The sequence below is a fragment of the Cryptomeria japonica genome, chromosome 4, assembly GCF_030272615.1.
Source record: "Cryptomeria japonica chromosome 4, Sugi_1.0, whole genome shotgun sequence".
Lineage (NCBI taxonomy): Eukaryota > Viridiplantae > Streptophyta > Pinopsida > Cupressales > Cupressaceae > Cryptomeria > Cryptomeria japonica.
Window position 1 is genome coordinate 607,856,553 of NC_081408.1, and position 24,983 is coordinate 607,881,535.

Sequence of the window (24,983 nt, forward strand, 5' to 3'; positions counted from 1 at the left end):
TAATGTTGGTAAACATGTTAACAATTAATATCAATACCAGTGAAACTTAATGCATGAAACAGAAAGAGAAACAACATCCACAACACATAACACAAAGATTTGTACATGGAAACCCTGTAAGGGGAAAAATCAAGATGGGAAACCTTACCCACAAGTAGATGATACTACTATAGATAGTATGTGTATATAAATGGGGTTTGCACATGCAAAAAGGCTAGTTGCCTAGAGCTCACTGCTCAATCACAAGAATAGCAGTCTCACTGACTACAATTGGATGATTAAATCCAATGCTAATGTACTACTCAAAGTAGCATCTCCAATTTTGGATTCAATATCGGTTAAGCTCTGATTATCTCCTTCAAACCTTCCTTGAATCTTCAAATGATGTCAAATGATGTCTGCGTGAATAGCTCTGCTTATATTTGCATATACCAAATATAAAAACCTTACCATACCATATTACATTTCATTACATTAATCTCACAAGTGAGATCTCCATATATACCAAAACCTAAGACCAAATGTGTAGGTCGGCTCACTAAGAATATTACAATAAAATCAATTGCAACTAAGTCAAGATGCAATGCATCATGTCGGCTCAAGAACAATATTAATTGATTAAACCATCTCTATAACATCCCATGTTGATCTATAATAGATAACGCGTGTCGGTCCATAACCTAGTCCAATTTGCTAGTAACAAGAAATATGTCAACCCAATTAGACAAATAAACAAATCTCCAAAACCAAGTGTCCAAACCATGTCTTCGACATAACCAAGTGATCTTCAGAGGATAACAAGTCATCCTTAGTGCCAATTAACATTATAACCTGCTGGTGAACCAAATAGCGGCAACTATGCATAAGTCACTGAACTTGCTGGTGAACATAACCAAAGATCTCCTGAAGGATAAGTGTTGATAAGTGTTGACATCAATGACAAAACCAATGCAACATATCCATAATACCAAAAATCTCCCCCTTTGGCATTGATGGAAACACAAGATGGAAAAACCATCTAAGTACCAAAGAAGAAATGCCAAAAACCAAAAACCAACAGTCTCTAGAATAGATCAATACCAGAAATAAAAATACAAATGCAGAGAGTAATAAAACTCTCCCCCAATGAATCATCTCTCCCAAAAGGATAATGTTTTAATGTTTTTCCATAGATATCTCTCCCCCTTTGACATCCAATGCCAAAGCAATACAAATACCAGATACAACCAATTCTTAGAACCAATTACAAATACCAACTTATCCAACTACTCCCCTCGAAAAGGAGCTCTCCTCCATCAAAGCCGAAAAAAGATTTCTTTGTAAATTCTATCGATTTGATGCCAAGCATCAACTGTCTGAGTCTCTATCAGTGAGGGTATAACCCCAAGCTGTTCTTTGAGATATTCAAAAGTTTCTTTAGGCAAAGGCTTAGTAAAGATATCTATAATCTGGTCTTTAGTATTCACATAAACCAATCTCACTTCATTTGCTTCAACATTCTCTTTCAGAAAATTGTCTTTGATAGAAACATGTTTAGGTTTAGAGTGAAATACTGGATTCTTAGATATATCAATTGTTGCTGAATTATCACAATAGATGATTATAGTTTCTTTGCATTTTACCTTTATGTTGTTGGCATTATGTGAACCGGCATCGCATTACATGAACCAGCATGAAGACATAATGATATTGTATGTTGTCATTGATGTCAATATGAGAGATGGTGTGAACTGGCACATGTGATAGGCGAAGAGAGAGGAACCGACATATGTATGAACTGGTTTATATGCCAAAGTGAAGCGGCATATTTGTTCAAGGTGAACTAGCATATAGTTATGGGAACTAGCATGTAGTTATGGGAACTGGCACATGAAAGCATTGTATGACTACCGGTTGGTAGGTAGCTTCCACTTCAGGGTTTCCAGTTGGAGTACATGAAGTCTGTGTGACTCAATCGGTGATCTTTGTGTGATGAGTTAGCAGTGTGATGGAGGACAGATCATGTTGCCACGTAAGCTCTGTGCAAGTGAAGGATCTTGCATGAAGAAGGCTATTCCTATCTACCTCAGGAATAAGTGAAGTCTGTCAAATGGTGATAACGCGTAAAGGGTTATCAGCTGCCATGAAATCGGTGGATAATGGATGATGAAGAATGTCTTGAGATCGATTCAAGATTGTTGCATTTAATACAATATGATTCAACGGTCAGGATCAAACCATTTGAATTGCTTAACCTAACAGGTTTAGGGTTTAGGGTTTTTGCTATGGACCTGTATGTTTCCTATAAGGTCGATGTTGTGTTTCTTTCTGAAGTTGTTGGCAAAAGTTGTGAGTGTGTATCCAAGAGAAGTGATATGTGATTCTTGCTAGACTAGAGGAGAGAAGAGATATCTGCAAAGTGAATGTGTAGAAGGTGAAGAGGAGCCTAAATGGATCTGCATTAGCATTTAGTGCTATTAAAAGATCATTGTAATACCTGTTGATCTCTAACCACTACAACAATTGTAAAATCCCTTAACAGGGTAGCCTTAACTGGCTTGATTCAAAATCCCTTAAATCGGGTGGTCTTAACTGGCTTGATTAAAATCCCTTAACTAGGTAACTCGAGGCTAATGAGTTTTGAGAAGCTAGAGGGCTTAGGAGATCCTTTTAGCTATTGAGTTCTTGAAATCCTCTAACAAGGTGATCCTATCAGGTTTAACCCTTAACCAAGTATCCCTTAGCTAGGTGATCCCTAACAGGATTGGTTCCTACCAGAACCTATTGTAATGTCCTTAACCAGACAAGGCTCCTAATAGAGCGGACTTCTAAAGAGTTCAAAAAGAAGTTTGTGGGTATTCATCCCCACTGTGGTTTTTCCCAGTTGGGTTTCCGCATGAAAAAATATGTGTGTCATGTGAAATACTTTTGTCTTGTGATGCTTTGTTTTACCTGTTAAGCACATGAAGGTTCTATGTTTTATGCATGTCTATAAAACATATTGAACTCACTATTGTGAAGATCTGATGGTTAAGTTTACTTGTTTATGCATGAGAATATAATGATACTATAGTATTGAGCTAAGAGGAGAGCTTATTGAGTGACCGGTTCAAGACTGATTGAGCTATACTGAATGTTATCGGTTGCACTCTGTTTTACCGGTATCCCTATTTGTCAGTCATTTGGAATACTTGTTGTCAAACTAGTTTTGGACTATATTTGTGTTGGTACTGATTCACCCCCCCCTTTCAGTACCAGTTTGGTACTAGTGGTTCATCATTGAGTTATCAATTGGTATCAAAGCACTCTAGGTCCTCTATGTTGTAAGCTTAACCACTTGAGGAAAAGATCCTAGTCAAATGATGAAGAGGGAAGGTCCAAAGTTTGACAAGGAAAATTTTGGTATATGGAAAGACAGGATGAAGATATTCATCAAAATCATGGGTGTTCAACACTGGAGTTATGTTGAAAATGTATATGTTGTTCCTACCGGTACTCTCACTGATGACCAAAAGAGAGAGATACAAGAAAATGGGCAAGTCATGGAAGCCCTCATTAGTAGTCTATCTGACATTGAGTTTACTGACATTCAGGACAAGGAAAATCCCAAAGAGGTATGGGATGCTCTTGAAAACATCTATGGTGGTGATGAGCATATAAAATAGGCTAAGGAAGAGAGCCTGAGAGGGAAGTTTGAAGACATGTGGATGGTTGAAGGAGAGACCATTCAGTAGTATGGAATAAGAATCAAAATAGTTATTGGAGAAATAAAGAGTGTAGGTGGCAAAATAGAAGATTCCACTATGGTAAGCAAAGTTCTGAGATCCTTGTTGCCGCTCTATGCAATAAGGGTTGTTGCTATTTAGGAGCTGAGATCAATAGACAAATCTAAAGCATCCTTGGACTCCATCATAGCCAAGTTGACAGCCTATGAGCTGAATAGTTTTGATGGTAGTGTTCAAAAGATAGAATCAACTTTTAGAGCCTCTGCTATACCTTCCAGAAAGGGAAAAGAGGCTAGCACTAGTGGGGAACCTAATTAGAGCAGAGAAATGAAGGATGAAGAGTTTTTGATGGAATTTGAAGCACTTCTTGCCAGGAAATTCTCAAAAGGAATTGGTAAATACAAAGGTAAGCTACCTTTGAAATGTTTCTCTTATAACTAGATAGGACATATTACTATGAATTATCCTAATAGTGACAACAAGGATAAACTAGAAAGGTTCAAGAAATTCAAAGGAGGAAATCGGACAGATTATTTTATGACAGTTGATGAAGGTGTCACAGATGAGGAATCAGAAGATGAAGAGAATGAAGACATTATGTTTGTTGTTGTAAAAGAAGACGTGGTAGACAAGAAGGCTCTTGTCTCCCAGTTTGATGATTCCAATGAGTGGATCATTGACAGTGGTTGTTCTCACCATATGACTGGTGACCGGTGCAAGTTTCTATCCTTAGAGGAGTATGATGGTGGTGTGGTTCACTTTGGCAATGATGCACCATGCATGGTCAAAGGCAGAGGGTCCATCTCTTTGAATGGAAAGAGTAGTGCTGACAATGTGTACTGGGTTGATGGTCTCAGACACAACCTTCTAAGTGTTGCCCAGCTAAATGATAGTGGCCTCACTCTGAAATTCAAGAATGGAGCTTGCAGAATCAAGGGAAAAGTTGGTAAATTGGTGGCCAATGGCATGCAGACTAAAGGAAACTTATTTCATCTGAATACAAATATAAGTACATGTCTTATGGCTAATCTTGATGATAGTTGGATATGCTACAGGAGACTCTTCTTTGTAAACTTTGATAAAATTGTAAAGGCTAGTAAGATCAAGGTAGTTAGAGGATTACCGGTGCTAAGCAAACTAGATGATACCTTGTGTAGAGAATGTCAATTGGGGAAAATGTCTTCCTCAACCTTCAAAGGTAAATCTTTCACTGCTGACAACTTGCTTGATCTTATGCATACTAATTGATGTGGTCCTATGAAAACTAGAAGTGTGTAGGGTGATAGGTACTTCATGATTCTCACTGATGACTGCTCAAGAATGATGTGGGTCACATTCTTGAAAGACAAGTCTGAAGCTTTTGGGAAATTCAAAGCTTTCAGAGCATTAGTGGAGAAGGAAAGCAGTAAAAGGATCAAATGTCTTAGAACTAATCAAGGAAGGGAATTCACTTCCAATGAATTCAACAAGTATTGTGAAGAATTTGGCATCAAGAGACAGTTGTTTGCCCCCCGAACTCCACAGTAGAATGGCCTAGTAGAGAGGAATAACTGGACTATGGTTGAAGCAGCTAGAACCATGTTGATCCAAGGGAAGGTAGCTCACACCTTTTGGAGAGAAGCAGTGAGCACTGCAGTCTACACTATGAACCAGGTACTCATCAGAAAGGGTATGGACAAAACTCCTTATGAGTATTGGACCGGTAAGACACCTGTGGTTAACTACTTTAAGGTATTTGGCAGCAAATGTTACATTAAGAGAAGTGAACATCAAGGCAAATTTGAAGCTAAATATGATGAAGGAATATTTCTAGGATATTCCACCAAGAATAAAGCTTTCAAGTGCTACAACAATAGGACTCAGAGAATTATGGAAAGCATTAATGTAAGAGTTGATGAATCCTCTGAGAAGATTGAGGAAACTAGTAGTGAGCAAGCTATAAATGAACTCGTTGCAACCTTCTAGGAACCGGTTGTCAGTCAACCGAGTACCAGTAACAATGTTCCTGAACTGGTGAATGTTGACACTGATGAAGATGAGGATGAAGAAGAAAAGCAAGAAGAACCAATTAAGACCATTCCTCGGTATGTCAAGTTGAATCATGATCCCAAGCAGATCATAGGTGATAAGGATGCAGGAATCCTTACCAGAAGAAAGATCAGAGAAAAGTCATGTATGATATCTGAATTTGAGCCTAAGTCATTCAAAGAGGCTCATAAAGATGAAGACTGGATCAAGGCAATGGAAGAAGAACTTGACCAAATAGAGAAAAATGGTACATGGTCCTTGGTACCCAGACCAGAGCATAAAAATGTCATTGGCACCAAATGGGTGTTCAGAAATAAGTTGAGTGAGGATGACACAGTGATTAGGAATAAAGCCAGACTGGTATGCAAAGGATATGCTCAAGAAGAAGGTGAAGACTATGGGGAAACCTTTGCTCCTGTAGCTAGATTGGAAGGAGTTTGTATGCTTCTTGCATATGCAAATTTTAAGAGGTTCAAGGTATATCAAATGGATGTAAAATCTACATTCCTAAATGGTGTACTTGAAGAGGAGGTGTATATTGAGCAACTAGATGGGTTTGCCCTATCTGAAGACAGTGACATGGTATGTAGGCTACATAAAGCATTATATGGTCTAAAGCAAGCACCTAGGGCATGGTATGAGCACCTACATTCCCATCTTGTGAAGATTGGATTTGAGAGAACAAGTGAAGATAGCAATATCTACTTGAAGTCTGAAGGAGATCAGATTTTGATCTGTGAAGTTTTTGTTGATGACATCATCTTTGGTGGAGATGACAAGATGAGTCATGAGTTTGCTGATGAGATGAAGAAAGAGTTTGAGATGTCACTCATAGGGGAGATTAAGTTCTTCATTGGACTGCAAATCCAGCAGATGGAAGATGGAATCTTCATCACTCAGTCCAAATATGTCAAAGAGGTGTTGAATACTTTTGGCATGGAAGATAGAAAACTAGTTGGTACACCGATGGCGACTGGTTGCAAATTAACAAAAGAGGATGATTCTGCACTGGTTGATGAGAAGGAATACCGATCAATGATCGGTAAGTTGCATTATGCAGTGCATAGAAAACTAGAGATTGCACATGCAGTTGGCATTACTGCAAGAGGCCAAGAGAATCTCACTTGATTTCAGTCAAGCAGCTTCTTAGGTATCTAAAGGGAACAATTGACTATGGATTGTGGTACCCATACAACAATAATTTCAATCTGAAAGTGTTCATAGATGCTGATTGGGCAAGCAATGTGGATGACCAGAAAAGCACAACTAGTGGTGCATTCTTTCTTGGTGGTAGACTGGTCTCATGGATGAGTAAAAAGCAGAGTTGTATCTCTTAGTCTATAGTGGAAGCAGAGTATGTTGTAGCTTTCATGAACTGCACTCAGACAATCTGGATGAAGCATGTACTGGAAGGCTTCAAGATCCCTGTATCTGAATGGGTAAGTATATTCTGTGATAACACAAGTGCTATCAATATATCAAAGATTCCAGTTTTACATTCTAGAACCAAGCATTTTGAGCTTAAGTATCATTTCTTGAGGGAAAAGGTTCAGAATAAAGAGACTACACTGGAGCATGTGTCCAGTAAGGAGTAGTTAGCAGGCATATTCACCAAGCCTCTCCCAAAGACAACATTTGTGCATTTGAGAGGTGAATTAGGGGTATTGCCCCTTCAGGAGGTGAACTAAAAGTGATTGTTCCACATCAGTCAGGTACTGGAAAGACAAAAATTTTGTTGATTGGTGTGTTGAAGGATGCTACTCCTTAGGGGGAGCAGCATGATGAAACAGTGATGACTATACCTCCACTTTGGCATTGTTGTCAAAGGGGGAGAAGGAGTGAAGCGAAAAGATATCTACAGCAAATGGGGAGAAGATGTGAAGCAGAGAAGATATCTTTTGTATATTGCCATCAATGCCAAAGGGGGAGATTGTTGGCATTATGTGAACTAGCATGAAGACATAATGATATTATATGTTGTCATTGCTGTCAATATGAGACATGGTGTGAACTAGCACATGTGATAGGTGAAGAGAGAGGAATTGGCATATGTATGAATCGGTTTATATGCCAAAGTGAAGAGGCATATTTGTTCAAGGTGAACCGACATGTAGTTATGGGAACTGGCATGTAGTTATGGGAGCCAACACATGGAAGCATTGTATGACTACCAGTTGGTAGGTAGCTTCCACTTCAGGGTTTCCGATTGGAGTACCTCAAGTCTGTGTGACTCAATTGGTGTCTTTGTGTGATGAGTTAGTATTATGATGGAGGATAGATCGTGTTGCCACGTAAGCTTTGTGCACATGAAGGATCTTGCATGAAGAAGGCTATTCCTATCTACCTCAGGAATGAGCGAAGTCTGTCAAATGGTGATAATGCATAAACGGTTATCAGCCGCCATGAAATCAGTGGATAATGGATGATGGAGAATGTCTTGAGATCGATTCAAGATTGTTGCATTTAATGTAGTATGATTCAATGGTCAGGATCGAACCATTTGAATTACTTAACCTAACATGTTTAGGGTTTAGGGTTTTTGCTACTGACCTATATGTTTCCTATAAGGTTAATGTTGTGTTTCTTTTTGAAGTTGTTGGAAAAATTTGTGAGTGTGTATCCAAGAGAAGTGATACGTGATTTTTGCTAGACTAGAGGAGAGAAGAGATATCTGCAAAGTGAATGTGTAGAAGGTGAAGAGGAGCCTAAATGGATCTGCATTAGCATTTAGTGTTGTTAACAAATCATTGTAATACCTGTTGATCTCTAACCACTTCAACAGTTGTAAATCCCCTAACAGGGTAGCCTTAACTAGCTTGATTCAAAATCCCTTAAATTGGGTGGTCTTAACCGGGTAACTCGAGGCTAATGCATTCTAAGAAGCTAGAGAGATTAGGAGATCCTTTCAGCTATTGAGTTCTTGAAATCCTCTAACAAGGTGACCCTACTGGTTTTAACCCTTAACCGGGTATCCCTTAACTAGGTGATCCCTAACAGGATCAATTCCTACCAGAACCTATTGTAATGTCCTTCATCGGACAAGGCTCCTAACAAAGAAGACTTCTAAAGAGTTCAAAAAGTAGCTTGTGGGTATTCATCCCCACCGTGGTTTTTCCCAGTTGGGTTTCCACATGAAAAAATATGTGTTTCATGTGAAATGATTTTGTCTTGTGATGCTTTGTTTTACCTGTTAAGCACATGAAGGTTCTTTATTTTATGCTTGTCTATAAAATGTATTGAACTCGCTGTTGTGAAGATCTGATGGTTAAGTTTACTTGTTTATGCATGAGAATATAATGATACTATAGTATTGAGCTAAGAGGAAAGCTTATTGAGTGACCGGTTCAAGACTGATTGAGTTGTACTGAATGTTACCAGTTGCACTCTTTTCTACCGATATCCCTGTTTGTCAGTCATTTGGAATACTTGCTGTCAAACTAGTTTTGGACTATATTTGTGTTGGTACTGATTCACCCCCCCCCTCTCAATACCGGTTTGGTACTAGTGGTTCATCATTGAGTTATCATATGTCCTTCACCATTTGTTTAATCCATAATACTTGGGTACAATTAGTTGTTGTTGCAACATATTCTGATTCTGTTATTGATAATGATGTATAACTCTGTTTCTTTCTCAACCATGAAATCAATCTGCTACCAAGAAAGAATGCCTTACCAATAGTTCTTTTTCTGTCATATACATCTCTTTCCCAATTTGCATCAGTGTATGCACATAAATCAAATTTTTTATCTTTAGGATACCATAAACCAAGATTCGTTGTGCCTTGTAAATATTGGAAAATCCTTTTCAATGTTGATTCATTATTTTCTCTAGGATTACTCTAAAATCTTCAAACAATACACACTGCATTCATTATATCAGGTCTTGTTTTGTGTCAAATACAATAAACCTCCAATCATAGATTTGTATCTTGTCAGATTAATAGGAGTTGAATCATCCTTCAATGATAGTTTATCAGTTGTAGTCATAGGATTATTTACCGGTTTAGAAATTTCCATACCAAATTTCTTCAGTAATTCCTTCAAGTACTTTGATTGACATAAGAATATACCTTTATCAGTCTGTGAAATATGCAATCCTAAAAAGAATTTTATCTCTCCAATCATAGACATTTCAAATTCTTCCTGCATCCTATTAGAAAAGTCTTTACATGATCCATCTTCTCCTCCAAAAATAATATCATCAACAAAAACTTCAATAACCAAGATGTCATCATTAGTCACTTTGTAATATAATTTGTTGTCAGCATTACCTTTAGTGTAACCAAGCTTCATAAGATATTTGTCCAATCTAGCATACCAAGCTCTAGGAGCTTGCTTCAATCCATATAAAGCTTTCCTTAATTTGCAAACCATATCTTTATCATTTGTCAATGAAAATCCACCAGGTTTTTCAATGTAAACTTCCTCTTCAAGATCACCATTCAGAAATGCACATTTAACATCCACTTGATATACTTTATAGCTCTTGTGTGCTGCAAATGCAAGAAATAATCTGACTGCCTCAATTCTAGCTACTAGTGCAAAGGTTTCATTGTAATAAATTCCCTCTTTCTATGAATATCCCTTACACACTAATCTTGCTTTGTTTTTTATTACCTTACCATCTTCATTAAGTTTATTTTTGAATACCCATTTAGTTCCAATTACATTTTTATTTTTAGGCTAGAGAACTAATGTCCATGTATTGTTCTTTTTAATTTATTCCAATTCATCTTCCATAGCCTTAATCCAATGTTTATCTTCACACACCTCAATGATAGATGTTGGTTCAATTTAAGAAATTAAACATACCTCTTCATTTGCCGGTCTTCCTCTAGTCATAACTCCTTGATACTTATTCCCAATTATCTAATTTTCAGAGTGATTCAATCTTACATACTTGGGTGTGTTCACTTGTTGGTGTTCTTCAGTCACTGTGGAATTCTCAGATGATGTCGGTGTGACTAGATCAAAACTCTGTACCAGTGCACTCTGTATAAGTTCATTTGTGATTATCTCAACTGTCGGTTCAGAATTTACATTTCTATCTTCACATTTCCACTCTCAATGATTTTCTACATTTTTTAATTAAAACATCTATATGCTTTGCTCTTAGATGAATAAAAAGGACATATTCCTTCTTCAAATTTACCAATATACTCATCTCTCATAATGTAACATTTACTTCCAAATATTCTAAAGTATTTAAGAGTAGGAATTACCAAACCATAATTCATAGGGTGTCTTACTGGTTTCACCTTTGATGTGAACTCTGTTAAAAGTGTAAACCGTTGTATTCACTGCTTCTCTCCAATACACATGAGGTAGATTTTCTTTTGATATCATGCTTCTAGCTGCATCCAGAATAGTTTTGTTCTTCCTTTCCACACCTCCATTTTGCTGAGGTGTCCGGGGTGATGATAGTTGTCTTCTAATTCCATTCACTTCACAAAATGTATTGAGCTTATTAGATGTAAATTCACCTCCTTGATCTGATCTTAAACATTTGATTTTCTTAATGGTTTCATTCTCTACAAGTGCCTTGAATAATTTGAATTTCTCAAAAGCTTCTGATTTCTCCCTGAGAAAAGTAACCCAACACATTCTAGAATAATCATCAATGATTAGCATAAAGTATCTATCTCCCTATAAACTTCTTGTTCTTTTCGGACCACATAAGTTAGTATGAATTAAATCAAGAACATCATTGGTTTTCTCAGAAATACTCTTAAAAGTTGTTCTAACTTGTTTTCCCATTTCACATTCCTTACATACCGGATTATGAGGTCTTACAATCTAAGGTAAATCCCTTACTTCCTTAGATGAACTAATCTTACAATGCAATCAAAATTTACATGATAGAGTCTTTTGTGCCATAACCAACTTTCATCAATATGTGCAAGCAAGCATGTCTTTTCATTGTTATTCAAATGAAAGATATTACCTCTAGCCTAATTACCAGTTGCAATTTCCAAACCAGTTCTATTCATGATTTTGCATTTACCATTCTTGAATTATAACTGAAATCCTTTTTCAACTAATTGACAAACACTCAAAAGATTATGCTTCAAACCTTCAACATAATAAATATTGTCAGTATTGTGCTTACCATGAAAATACATAGTGCCTTTTCCTCTTATCAAACAAGCTTTGTCATCTCCAAATCTCACTAGACCAACATTGTATTCCTGAAAAGATAATAATTTACTTTTATCGCCAGTCATATGATGTGAACATCCGGAATTTATAATCCATTCATCCTTTTCTTCAATTTTAGCTACCAGGGCCTGCTCTACTAATGGAATAGTAGGTGCTAGTTGATCTTCTATTATTGTAACAAAATCCCATCCATTGTCTCCTAGTTCCTCATCAGAATCATCAATAACTCCTTCATCAACATAGTAACATGATTTGTCTCTATTCTTCTTAAATCTATATCTCTGATATTTAGGTTTAGGCTTATATGTTCTTTTAGCTTCTTCTCTCAATCTTACATGTCTGTCCAGACATCTAGATGCCATATGACCAATTTTATTGCAGTTAAAACATTTAAAATGTGCTTTACCTTCATACTTACTTCCAATAGGACCTGTAGGCATTTTTCTTGCAAAAAGTGCTTCAAGTTCTTCATTTTTCCTTTTTGATGTCTTCAAGTTCTCTTGCATAAAGTGCTTTCCAAGCATATTTATCAGCTGATGATGAAGATGTTGCAGATGATGATGCTTTAAAAGCTAAATCTGTCTTAACTGTAGCAACATGACCAAATTCCTCAAGCTCAAATGTTGAAAGTTTTCCAACCAAGGTATCCCTAGATGCCGATGTATTAGGCATAGTTCTTAACTCATTAATAGTAGTTACTTTCATTTTGTATGCTAGTGGCAATGCTCTTAAAACTTTAGAAACAATTTCATCTTCACTTAAGGAACCTTCATAGCATTATATTCCCAAAACAATTTCATTAACCCTTTCCATAAAAGCAAAAATTCTTTCATCTTCTTTCATTTTCAAATTTTCATACCTGACCCATAAGCATTCAAGTTTTGCAATTTTGACAGTGGAATTACCTTCATTTAGTGTCTCCAATTTATCCCAAATAGATTTTGCAATTGATCGGTCTGATAATCCCATGATTTGTTGATTTGAAAAGGCTCTCAAAAGTGCTTCTCTTTCTTTGTAGTCATTCTCTTGATCCTTAGCCAATATAGGTGGATTAGGTTGACCTTGTGTAGGACCAACATAGCCATTATGTGTAACATCCCATATGTCTTTCCCAATGCAATTCAGATGTGTCTCCATTCTGATCTTCCATATACCATAGTTAGTTCCATCAAGTTTCAAACTATCCTTCTTGAAATAGTTAGTTGCCATAGAATCTCCTCAAGTTGTTAAACTTCTGCAAAAAGAGGACTTAGCTCCGATACCAATTATTAGGACTTAGAGGCAACTGAGAGGGGGGGGGGTGAACCAATTGTCTAATAAATTTCAACCCAAATATAACTTCACCAAACTTGATATTTAATACCAATAAACCAAACTTAATGTTGGTAAATAGATTAACAGTTAATATCAATACTGGTGAAACTTGATGCATGAAACAGAAAGAGAAACAACATCCACAACACATAACACATATATTTGCACATGGAAACCCTATAAGGGGAAAAAAACATGGTGGGAAACCTTACCCACAATCAAATGATACTACTGCAGATAGTATGTGTATACAAATGGGGTCTGCACATGGAGAAAGCCCATCTGCCTAGAGCTCACCGCTCAATCACAAGAATGGGAGTCTCACTGACTAAAATTGGATGATTAAATCCAATGATAATGTATTGCTCAAATTAGCATCTCCAATGTTGAATTCAGTACCAGATAAGCTCTGATTATCTCCTTCAAACCTTCCTTGAATCTTCAAATGATGTCTATGTGAGTAGCTCTGCTTATACCTTATATCACAACCTTACCATACCATATTACATTCCATTACATTAATCTCACAAATGAGATCTACATATATACCAAAACCTAAGACCAAATGTGTAGGTCAGCTCACTAAGAATATTACAATAAAATCAATTGCAAGTAATTCAAGATGCGATGCATCATGTCGGCTCAACAACAATATTAATTGATTAAACCATCTCCATAATGTGTTGTGTTGATCTGGAATAGATAACACATGCCAGTCCATAACCTAGACATATTTGCCGGTAACAACAAATATGTCAACCTGATTTGACAAATAACCAAATCTCCAAAACCAAGTTTCCAAACCATGTCTTCAACATAACCAAGTGATCTTCATATGATAACAAGTCATCCTCAGTGTTGGTGAATAACATAACCAAAGATCTCAAGAAGGATAAGTGTTGACATCAATGACAAAACCAATGCAACATATCCATAATACCAACAATATTTAGCTTCTGCAGTAGATTGACTATTTTTTGTTGATCCATGAAACCAATTTCTTTCCAAGAAAGAAAGCTCCACTAGAAGTTCTCTTCTGGTCATCAGTATCTCCTACCCAATTTGCATCTGTATATGCACATAAAGTGAAGTTATCATCTATAAAGTACCATAAGCCATATTTTGTTGTTCCTTGCAAATACTGAAATATTCTCTTTACTGGACATTCATGATTTTCTTTAGGATTAATTTGATATATTAAAACAATACTTACAGTATTCATAATATCCAGTCTAGTCTCAATTAGATATAACAAGCCACCAATCATAGACTTATAGCTTGTCAAATTTACCGGTCTAGATATGTACTTGATAGATAATTTCTCACTTGTCACCATAGGAGTACTTACCAGTTTGGAATTATCCATACCAAACTTTTTCAACAATTCCCTTATATACTTAGTTTGACAGAAAAAATGCCTTTGTTAGTTTGAGTAATCTGCAAACCTATGAAAAATCTCATCTCACCAGTCATAGATATTTCAAATTCATTCTTCATATTATTAGAGAATTCCATGCAAAATTTATCTTCACCTCCAAAAATGATATCATCAACAAATACTTCAATAATCATAATATCATTATCAATGATCTTGTAATATAAATTTCTATCAGCACTGCCTTTGGTAAAACCAAGCTTCAAAAGATATTTATCTAACTTTGCATACCAAGCTCTAGGAGCTTGTTTCAATCCATATAATGCTTTCCTTAACCTATAAACCATATCTTTTTCATCTGTCAGTGAAAATCCATCAGGCTGCTCAATGTATACTTCTTCCTCAAGTTCACCATTGAAAAATGCACATTTAAAATCCATTTGATAACCTTATAGTTCTTGTATGTTGCATAGGCAAGAAATAGTCTAACAGCTTCAATTCTAGCTACTAGTGCAAATGTCTCATCATAATCAATTCCTTCCATTTGAGAATATCCTTTACAAACCAGTCTAGCCTTGTTTCTTACAACTTGACCATCCTCATTTAGTTTATTTCTAGAAACCCATTTAGTTCCAATAACATTCTTATTTTTAGGCCAAGGAAAGTCCAAGTATTATTCTTCTCTATCTGATCTAATTCATCTTACATAGCCTTTAACCAATGTTTATCTTTACAAGATTCAATAATAGATGCCAGTTCAATTTTAGAAATAAGACATACCTCTTCATTTGCCAGTATTCTTCTTTTCATAACTCCCTTGTTCATGTCTCCAATGATTTGATCTTCAGAATGATTTAATCTTACATACCTTGGTGTCTGCTGAACTTCAGGTTCTTTAATCTGATCATTAGTCACAGATGAATTTTATGATTTGTACTGATGTAACTATCTCAGTGTCTTGTACCAGTTGAGGCATTGTTGGATCAGTTATGATCACTTCCACTACCAGTTCTCTATCACATGATATAGATTTATCTTTGTATTTCTCATCCACTTTCACATTTGTGCTCTTCACAATTTTCTATAATATTTTGTTATAACATCTATATGCTTTGCTCTAAATTGAATATCTAAGACATATCCCTTCATCACATCTAGGATCAAACTTACCAATTGAATCATCCCTTTTGATATAACATTTACTTCCAAAATTCTAAAATATTTAAGAGCGGGTGTATGTCCAAACCATAATTCATAAGGAGTCTTACGGGTTTCAACTTTGATATGAACTCTGTTGAATGTGTAGACTGTTGTACTCACTACTTCTCTCCAGTAGATGTGAGGCATTTTGGCTTCCATCATCATGGTTCTTGGTGCATCCAAAATGGTTCTATTCTTCCTTTCCACTACTCCATTCTGCTGAGGAGTCTAGGGTGCATATAATTGTCTCATAATTCTATTTATCTCACAATAACTGTTAAATTCATGAGATGTTAACTCACCACCTTGATCTGATCTCAAACATTTGATTTTTAATCCAGTTTCTATTTCTACCTTTTCTTTAAAGATCTTGAATTTCTCAAAAGCTTCAGACTTCTCCCTTAGAAAAGTCACCCACGTCATTCTATAATAATCATCAATTATTAGCATGAAGTATCTATCACCTTGAAAGCTTCTGGTCATTGCTAGAACACATAAGTTAGTATGAATCAAATCAAGCACATCATTAGATTTATCATATATGCTCTTAAAATAAGTTCTAACTTTCTTTCCCAATTGACATTCCTTACATACCAGATTATGAGGATTTATAATCTTAGTGTTGGTGTAAATAAATATTCATTTTGGATATTATTACACTTTACTTAAGTTAACTTAGGATAATGCATCTCTTCGTAGTTTGGATTTGAGACACTTAGGGAAGTGTGCACATAGGGATAGAGCTTGTAGGAGAAATTCCACCTTTTGTGGTCTTATTTTGCTGTTACACTCCACATTCAGTGGGACATCCACCTCTTGTGGAATATTATATTATTTTCTCCTACCTACCCCTAGTATTTCTTACCTACCCTTGTTTCTCATTGAGCCACATGTCATAATTGTGTGCTCGTACATCCATATGGCCTTGCCTATATAAGCAGGCCTATATTCATTGTATTGGTTAATCCAATTGATCATTTGCATATTGATGAGAATACAGTTTGTTCTTATCATTCTATTGGCTCTCTTTTAATGCTTTTCATTGTGCCCTTGATCTTGGCAAAACCCTACATGGTATCAGAGCCATTAGGGCTTCATTGATTGGTTTTTGGAGACATCGTGGAAGGCTTCAATTTTTGGATTTGGGGATCTTCATTTTTTGGGGGCGTCATACAGCGATTTGGACATCACTGTTGAATCCGGGAGGCCGTTTCCATGAATTTCAACTATAAAGTCGACCTATTTTGGTGAGAAATTTTTTTTCCCCATTTTGACTATTATTGTACAGATTTCGAAATTTTTTTATTTTCTGAAGAAAAAAGATTCGAAAAAAAAAATAGAAAAAGGGCGATCAAAAAAAAAAACTGTTATTTTTTAGGGGGTCCATAGACCCCCACCTCGTACCTGCATGTTGTAGGTGCTACAAACTGTATCACTGCCCCCATGTACCTTCTGCCGCTACTGCAGCCGTGTACCTTCTGCCACCGCCAGTAGCCCAGGTCTCCCGCCGGCCACCTAGGACTCCCACCGCCACCACCGCCGTGCACAACCCAGTCAGCAGACCAGACCCCACCATGCGTGCAACCCAGTCAGTGGACTAGACCCCGCCACGTGGTATACACATAGCCCAGTCAGCTGCCACATCACCCGCCATGCAGGGCTGATGCAGACTACCATGTCAGCAGTCCGTATGCCCAATCACCGTGCCCAGTCAGCAGTCCATACAGTACGAACGCCCAGTCAGCAAGGAGGTGAAGTTTTCACGACGGTCATACAACCGTCAAATTTAAGCTCATAAATTTCTGACATCAGCACCACATCAGCAGATTTTTGAAATTTTTTGACCCCCTCTCCATTGAGCTTTTTAGTTTTGCAGTCCAACTTTGAAAGGCCATATCTTGCTCATTTTTGCTCCTTTTTTGGTCCAATTTTTTTTGAAATGGGCTAAAATTTCATGATCTTCATAGTGGTGTGGTTATTTTATAATTTTGGTGCATAGGTTTTTTGGAATTTGCAGATTCTCTCAGCTGTACCTGTCCAATCCTCAATTCTGCAACTTCAAAGGCCTCATTTGAGCTCATACGACCTCCTTTTCAGGTGCCGTTTTTTTTGAAAGTGCATGTTTTTTTGTCTAATTTCATAATCTATTATCAGATTTTAGAGATTTTGAGTGGAAATTGTACTTTTATATATTGGTCTTATTTGGCCTATTAGGTACTTGTAATGTGCTTGGATCTTAGTTTAGATCTCTTACATTATTAGTTTGAGTCTCTTTTGGCCTTATTGAGGTAGTTGTAAAATTGTAATCAGAAGTCCACTTTGCCATTTTTTGCAAGTGGCCCATTATATACGCACTAATTATAAAGTGCCAAATCATCACTTTTGGGGGGGTTCTTTGATTGAGTGAATTTGGGGGGGGTGTCTTGTGTGATTGTGCCTCTCTTTGTGCTCTTTCATTTTTGTTGTAATGAGTCCTCATAAATTTCCACCTTTAACTCCACATAATTATGCATCATGGAAAAATTAAAGTATGGAGTAAATTAATGGAAAAGGGTCTCACGGATTACATAGATGGAACAATAGTAGCACCACCTGATCCTAAGGCTGATCCAAATGCTCAGTTAGAATGGCTCACAAAGAATTGCATGGCTCTTGGAACTTTGCGCAAGTATGTATCAGATGACCTCATTTTTCACATTGAAAAGTGTACAACAATCAAAGAGGCTTGGGATATGTTTCAGAAATTGTATGGTCAAGTTGATGAAATCAAAGGCTATAAAATTGAAAATGAGCTCACCAACTTGGATCCCAAGAGTTTTGATACAATCCAAGATTATGTCACCAAAGCAAATGAGCTAAGAGAAAAGCTTAAGGATTGTGGAATTGACAAAAAGGATGCTCAGTTGATATTCAACTTGTTGGACAAGCTTGCACCAGAATATGCAGCATTTGTGTCTAGCTTCCAAACTCATCATTTGATAGTGGGGAGTTCCTATGTTATGCCTTCAAATGATGCTTTCACAGAAATGTTGATATTGGAACAATCTAAGTTGTTGAACATGGGACTTCTCAAGTCTTCAAAGTCCAAGGCTTTGGTGGCTAATCAAGGGAATCAAGGAAGTCAAGGCAAAGATTCCAACAACAAGAAGATGCAATCCAAGTCTAAGCCACACCAGGAAAAAGGACAATCATCCTCTCCATCACAAGGCGATTTTTCATCCTCTTCCAAGAAGGGGACACCACCTAAGAAGGATAAACCAACTTGTGCATATTGCAAGAAGTATGGTCATGATGAGCATCGATGCCACACAAAGGAAGTTGATGAGTTAACTAATCTTCTTAAAAAAAACAACATCAACTTGCCATCTGCCTACACAAAGAAGGATTCATCTCCTTCCTCTTCTTCACATTCTAAGGGAAAAGGGCAAGCATTTGTGGCTACAACAGGTTCTTCACAGCAATGGACACTTGACTCGGGTGCCTCATATCACATGGGTTCTACAAAGGAGCAGTTTTCTTCATTGGAGCCATCTAAGGTACCTCACATTTACATAGGTGATGATACACAAGTAGAGGTTGAAGGGAAAGGTTCAGTTGACATGGATGATGGAACATTTGAGAATGTTCTCTATGTTCCTAACTTGTCTACTAACCTTCTCTCTATCTACCAAATCACTCACTATGGGAATGGGAAAAAGGTTGAGTTTACACCAGATTTAGTTGTGGTAAAGGAACCTGATGATGATGCCTTGGTAGCAGTGGGACAAGTCAATGACAACTCAAGGCTTTATTCATTCTCCCACTTTGTGCCAAGTTCACCTTCTAGGGCCTTGCTTACTCATTCAAATTCAAAAAGTAAGCTATGGCATGAGCGGTTTGGTCACCTCAACTACCGCTATCTTTAGCAGCTTAGCAATAAAGACATGGTCACAGGTCTACCTCGAATTAGTTTTTCAGAGGGTGTATGTTCAGGTTGTTCCATGGGCAAGCATCCTGAAGAGAAGTTTGATAAGGGGAGAGCTTGGAGAGCTTTGGAAGTTCTTCAACTTGTTCACAACGATGTAGCAGGTCCATTTCTAGCACCTTCATTTAGTAAGGCCCACTATGTCCTCACCTTCATTGATGACTACTCCCGCTTCACTTGGGTCTACTTTCTCATTCATAAGAGTGAAGTATTTGATAGATTTTAGGACTTCAAGACTCGTGTGGAGAAGAAATCAGGTAAAGTGGTCAATATTCTTAGCACAGATAATGGAAGGGAATATGTGAGCAAAAGACTTGAGGATTTTTGTACATTTGAGGGGATTGATCTTCAACATTCTGTCGCTTATACTCCACAGCAGAATGGGGTTGGAGAATGCAAGAATAGAACTCTCAAAGAAATGGCTAGCTGTATGATACATGCACATTCTCTTGATCCCGCCTTTTGGGTAGAGGCTATCAGTTGTGCCACACACATCCAGAATCAGGTTCCTCACAAAGCTTTGCAAGGTATTACTCCTTTTGAAGCTTGGGCTGGTAGGAAACCGATTGTGAGACATTTCAAAGTCTTTGGGTGTCCAGCATGGGCTCGCATACCTCCGCAAAAATGCAAGGCATTAGAACCTCAGATTCGGCCTTGTATATTTGTTGGATATCCTGAGGGTGTTAAGGCATATAGATTGATGGATCCTGAGACACATGAGGTGTTCATTGAGAGGAGTGTTCACTTTGAGGAAAGCTCTCCTAGCTTAGCCTCTCTACCTCCTCCACCTTCTTCCATTGTGGATAGTGATGTTAGTGATTCAGATGATGAGACTCCCTCAACTCCGACTCAGAGGGTTACACCTCCACAGGGTCCACTTGTAGTTGAGGAGCCTCGTTCTCCACCTCCACCTAGACCTCGTTGGGCTCGACAGACACTTGAGTCTGCGGGTTCTCTTGTTGGGGATCCTTCAGATACATGGAGAACTTGATCACAACATCAGAATCTACCACATGCATTCATTGCTACTGCTTCTGATCCACAAACATTTTGGGAAGCATCAGGGGTTCCTGAGTGGGACCAAGCTATGGAGGAAGAGTATAGTTCCTTGATGAGGAACAACACATGAGATTTAGTCCATCTCCCTAAGGGGAGAAAGATGGTTTGATGTAAGTGGATCTATTGGACCAAGTTTGTAGTGGATGGTAGTGTGGATAAGTATAAAGCTAGCTTGTTGTGAAAGGTTTCTCTTAGGTTGTAGGTGTTGACTATACTGAGACCTTTGCACCCATAGCCAAGATGAACTCCATTCATTTGACACTTGCTATTACTGCAGCTCATGGTTGGGCTATACATCAGATGGATGTGAAGAGTGCTTTTCTTCATGGTGATCTTGATGAGGAGATTTATATGGAGTAGCCATAGGGTTTCATCTAGGATACTTCCTTGGTTTGCAGACTAAGGAAATCTCTCTATGGCCTTAAGCAGGCCCCCAGGGCTTGGTACGCCAAGATGGATTCCTTTCTTCTCTCTGCAGGGTTCACCAGGTGTCATTCTGATCTAAATGTCTACATTTTGTGATAGGATGACTCTCACTTGATACTTGTGCTCTATGTTGATGACTTGATCATTACAGGGAGTACCGCATCCATCATTAGCAGGGTCAAATCTACCTTGCATGACAGATTTGCTATGACTGACTTGGGTCTTTGCACTACTTTCTCGGGATAGAGATTTGACAATCACCTTTTGAGATTACACTATCGCAGCCCAAGTATGCTCTTGATCTACTTGCATGCTTTCATATGGCTGATTGTAAGCCTGCCCTGACTCCCTTTCTTTCAGGAGTCAAGCTTGAGGCTCAGTGTTCTTCTCCACCAATTGATGCCACTTTGTATCATCATCTTGTGGGTAGTCTCATCTACTTGACCCATACACGCCCTGATATTTCATTTGCAGTTGGCATGGTTTCCTGCTTCATGTAAGAACCACATGAGCTTCATTGGAAAGCCCCCAAATGTATCCTTCATTACTTCTAGGGTACACATCACTATGGGATTCACTATGCAGCAGGCATAAGACTTCGCTTGGTTGGTTACACAGACTCCGATTGGGCTGGCGATCTTGATGATCGTAAGTCTACTTCTGGTTATAGTTTTCACCTTGGTTCGGGCCCCATTTGTTGGCAGAGCAAGAAGCAACATGCTATTGCTCTCTCTTTGACTGAGGCTGAGTATTGAGGCACTGTTAACGCAACAACTGAAACCATTTGACTCTAGCAGATTCTCACAGAGTTTGGATTCACCACTCCACGGCCAATAGTTCTACATTGTGACAATTAGAGTGCTATTACGATCTCAAAGAACCTGGTCCAGCACCAGCGGACCAAACACATTGAGATTCATATGCACTATATCTGAGAGCTCATTTTGGAGCAGGTCATTGATTTGCAGTAGTGTCCTACAGCAGAGCAGGTTGCTGACATATTCACCAAACCTTTCACCGAGAGTAAGTTCCAACAGTTGCAAGCTCTCTTGGGGGTGTGGGATGTGTCATTAGGGGGGGTCAGCTAACTTCTCCTTCCTCTCTTATGGGGGGGACTTTTTCCTCTTTAAGGTTTTGTCCTTCTTCTTTGAGAGTCTTTTGTACTTTCATCTCTCTTTTGGGGGGGAGTTTTTTCCCACTGGGTTTTCTCCCTTTCTCCATTTGTGAGAGATTGCATTGCATTGTTTTTCTTGCATTTGCATATTGTACATGGGTACCTATCATGGCCTAGTAGCCGGGACCCATCTTGCATTGTTGACTTGAGTCTTCATTCCCCTAAGTTGCACTTAAGGGGGGGTGTTGGTGTAAATAAATATTCATTTTGGATATTATTACACTTTACTTAAGTTAACTTAGAATAATGCATCTCTTCGTAGTTTGGATTTGAGACACTTAGGGAAGTGTGCACATAGGGATAGAGCTTGTAGGAGAAATTCCACCTTTTGTGGTCTTATTTTACTATTACACTCCACATTCAGTGGGACATCCACCTCTTATGGAATATTATATTATTTTCTCCTACCTACCCCTAGTATTTCTTACCTACCCTTGTTTCTCATTGAGCCACATGTCATAATTGTGTGCTCGTACATCCATATGGCCTTGCCTATATAAGCAGGCCTATATTCATTGTATTGGTTAATCCAGTTGATCATTTGCATATTGATGAGAATACAATTTGTTCTTATCATTCTATTGTCTCTCTTTTTATGCTTTTCATTGTGCCCTTGATCTTGGCAAAATCCTACACTTAGGTATAGCTCTAACTGCCTTTGTTGAACTAATCTTAACAATACAATCAAAATTAACATGACGCAACCTCTTGTGCCATAGCCAACTCTCATCAATATGAGCAATCAAACATGTCTTATCACTAGTGTTCAAGTGAAAGATATTACCTCCAGTTTGAGTACTGGTTGCAATCTCCAAGCTAGTTGTGTTAATGATTTTGCATTTCAATCTTTGAACTAAAGTTGGAATCCCTTATCCACCAATTGACAAACACTTAAAAGATTATTCTTTAAACCATCTACATAATAAACATTATCAGTATTATGCTTACCATCCAGAGGAATAATACCTCTACCTTTGATCATACATGCTTTGTCATCCCCAAATCTGACTTGACCATCATTGCATTCTTGCAGGGACATAAATTTTCTTTTATCTCCAATCATATGATGTGAGCATCCACTATCATTTACCCATTCATCCTTGTCTTCAACTTTTTATGCCAGGTCCTTTTCTTCATTTTTGATAATCATTTCTAGTTCATCTTTCTTTATAGCATAGAACACCCATTCCTTTCCATTGCCAGATCCACTAGGAGAGTCTTTTGCCAGTTTATCCTCTAAATTAGTAATGCCTTCCTCATCCGCTATATAGCATAATTTGTTTTTCTTGAATCTATATTTGTTTTGATTAGGCTTAAATGATTTCTTAACTCTTTCTTCAAATCTTGCATTCCTTTCAGGACATCTAGATGCAAAATGACCATTCTTATTACATTCAAAAAATTTAAAAGGTTCTTTTCCTTCATACCTACTTCCTGTCGGTCCTTTAGGTACTCTTCTAGCAAATAAGGCTTGAATTTGCTCAAATCACTCATCCTCTTTCCTCATATCTTCCAATTCTTTTGCATATAGGGCTTTCCAATCACTTTTTCCAGTAAATGATGATGCATGAAAAGAAGGTTCAAACTTTGCATCTCTAGAGGGTCCAAATTCTTCAAGCTCAAAAGTAGATAATTTCCTAATCAGAATGTCTCTTTTAACTGAAGTGTTTGCCATTATTCTCAATTCATTAATTGCGGTAGCCTTCATCTTGTAAGACGATTTTAGGGATCTCAAAACTTTAGAAACTGTTTCATGTTCATTCAGAGATCCTCCACAACATTGAATTCCCATGACAATCTCATTTACTCTTTCCATAAATGTAGCAATTCTTTCATTATCTTCCATCTTCAAGTTCTCATATCTTACCCGGTAACCATCAAGTTTAACAATTTTGATAGTAGGGTAACCTTCATTCAAAGTTTACAATTTATCCCACATAACCTTTGCAGATGATTTATCAGTCAATCCCATGATTTGCTGATCAGTGAGTGCACACAAGAGGGCTTCTCTAGCTCTACAATCATTTTCAATATTTTTGTCCAAGTTGGTAGGAGCAAGATTGCTAGATGTTGGGTCATAAGGTGTATATGATTTCTCAGTGATCTCCCAAATATCCTTGCCAAGACATCTAAGATGAGTCTCCATTTGGATTTTCCTTATCCCATAGTTTGTTCCATAAAGCTTAGTGATTTCTCTTTTGAAAATAACTATCGGTGGATTTGAATTATTAGTTGCCATAGGATCTACCTCAGGTGGTTAAGCTTCTCCAAAAGAGTACCAAAGCTATGATACCAATTGTTATAATAACTATTGGACAACTGAGGGGGTGGGGGGGTGGATCGGTTATCAATAGATTATATTAATCAAACCACTTTATAACATTTAACCAGAGAATGTAAACATTGAATACCAGAATAGCAGAAACAGATACCAGTAAGAAATAAAACTTAAGAGTGAAACAAAGAATCAACACAATGAAACCATACCACATAACACCATGATTTGTACATGGAAACCCCGGTAAAGGAAAAAACCATGGTGGGAAGCCTACCCACAATTAGATAATACTTCTATAGA